The 2,324-nt window shown below is 47.0% G+C and overlaps 1 non-coding gene across 1 annotated transcript; it reads left to right on the top strand.

The window, feature by feature from the left end:
* Positions 1-386: 386 nt before the first annotated feature.
* LOC126936713 (small nucleolar RNA SNORA43) lies at positions 387-523 on the top strand. The gene has a single exon (XR_007719532.1). It is a non-coding gene; the product is annotated as a small nucleolar RNA SNORA43 (small nucleolar RNA).
* The last annotated feature ends 1,801 nt before the right edge of the window (positions 524-2,324 follow it).

The raw sequence follows: 2,324 nt of genomic DNA, 5'->3' as shown, positions 1-2,324 counted from the left end.
TTTTTTTTTTGAGATGGAGTTTCGCTCTTGTCACCCAGGCTGGAATGCAATGGCATGATCTCGGCTTACTGCAACCTCTGCCTCCCGGGGTCAAGTGATTCTCCTGCCTCAGCCTCCTGAGTAGCTGGAATTATAGGTGTCTGCCACCACGCTCAGCTATTTTTTTTTTTTTTTAGTAGAGACAGGGTTTCACCATGTTGGTCAGGCTGGTATCTAACTCCTGACCTCAGGTGATCTACCCACCTCAGCCTCCTAAAGTGCTGGGATTACAGGTGTGCAACACCATGCCTGGCCAAGAAACTTTTAAAAGATAAGAAAGGATGCCCACCCTGGCTGCAGGCTGGGTGTCTCTGGCTTGCTGAGTGTGGGTGACTACCCTGAAGATGCCGGTCGGAACCTGCCAGCACTGCAGATGCTGTTGGTCTGCTGTGCCCATGATATTGGGGCAAAGAGGAAGTGGCTATTTCTACACTTGGTGTTCAGAAACCAGTGAGCTCTAAGAATGGTTTATAGCCTGACATTTCTTAGAAAAAAGAAAAATAAAATTAAACAAGATTATATTCATGATGGCTCTTGACTGTTATCCCAGCAGTTTGGAAGGCCGAGGTGGGAGGATCGCTTGAGCCTACAAGTTTGAGAGCAGCCTGGGCAACATGGCGAAAACTCATCTCTACAGAAAAATATAATTTAAAAAATTAGCCAGGCATGGTGGTGTGTACCTGTGGCCCTAACCACTTGGGAGGCTGATGTGAGAGAATCACTTGAGGCCAGGAGTTGGAGGCTACGGTGAGCTATGATTACACCACTGCACTCCAGCCTGGCAACAGGGCAAGACCCTGTCTCAAAAAAGGAAGGAAAGAAAAAGAAGAAAGAAAGAGAGAGAAAGAAGGAAGGAAAGAAGGAAAGAAAGAGACTTCGTTGGGCACAGTGGCTCATGCCTATAAGCCCAGTGCTTTGAGAGGCTGAGGCGAGACGATTTGAGGCCAGGAGCTTGAGACCAGCCTGGGCAACATAGTGAGATACTGTCTCTTTAAAAAATAAAACAGGTCAGCCATGGTGGCTCACGCCTGTAATCCCAGCAGTTTGGGATGCCAAGCTGGGAAGATTACTTGAGGCCAGGAGCTTGAGACCAGCCTGGGCAACATAGTGAGATACTGTCTCTTTAAAAAATAAAACAGGTCAGACATGGTGGCTCACGCCTGTAATCCCAGCAGTTTGGGATGCCAAGCTGGGAAGATTACTTGAGGTCAGGAGTTTCAGACCAGCCTGGCCAACATGATGAAACCCCATCTTTACTGTAAATACAAAAATTAGCTAGGTGTGGTGGCACAGGCCTATAATTCCAGCTACTTGGGAGGCTGAGGCAATAGAATCGCTTAAACCCGGGAGGCAGAGGTTGCAGTGAGCCAAGACTATGCCATTTCTTGTCTTGGAGACAAAAGCGAAACTCCATCTCCAAAAACACCACCACCAACAACAAAAATAAAAATAAAATAAAATAAAAGTAAATAAAAAATAAACATAATTTAAAATTCACCAGGCATAGTGGCATGCACCTGTAGTCTCAGATGCTTGGGAAACTGAGGCTGGAGGATCCCTGAGGCTGCAGTGATCTATTACCGCACCACTGCCTGGGTTACAGAGTAAGACCCTGTCTCTAAAACATTTAAAAATGAAAAAGCCAGGTGCGGTGGCTCACGCCTGTAATCCCAGCACTTTGGGAGGCCGAGGGAGGCAGATCACAAGGTCAGGAATTTGAGACCAGCCTGGCCAACATGGTGAAACCCTGTCTCTACTAAAAATACAAAAATTAGCCAGGCGTGGTGGTGGGTGCCTGTAATCCCACCTACTTGGGAGGCTGAGGCAGGAGAATCGCTTGAACCCAGCACGCAGAGGCTGCAGTAAGCTGAGATCATGCCACGGCACTCCAGCCTGGGTGACAAGAGCAAGACTCTGTCTCAAAAACATAAATTAATTCATTAAAAAAAAATTTTTTTTTTTAATGAAGTATTGGTCGGGCATGGTGGCTCACACCTGTAATCCCAGCACTTTGGGAGGCCAAAGCGGGTGAATCACCTGAGGTCAGGAGTTCAAGATCAGCCTGGCCAACATGGTGAAACCCTGTCTGTACTGAAAATACAAAAATTAGCCGTGTGTGTTGGCGGGTGCCTGTAACCCCAGCTACTTGGGAGGCTGACACAGGAGAATCACTTGAACTTGAGAGGCAGAGGTTGCAGTGAGCCAAGATCGTGCCACTGCACTCCAGCCTGGGTAACAGAGTCAGACTCCATCTCACAAAAAAAAAAAAAAAAAAAAAAAAAAAA

The sequence above is a fragment of the Macaca thibetana genome, chromosome 14 (assembly GCF_024542745.1).
Source record: "Macaca thibetana thibetana isolate TM-01 chromosome 14, ASM2454274v1, whole genome shotgun sequence".
Lineage (NCBI taxonomy): Eukaryota > Metazoa > Chordata > Mammalia > Primates > Cercopithecidae > Macaca > Macaca thibetana.
This window is presented reverse-complemented; position numbering and strand designations above follow the sequence as displayed.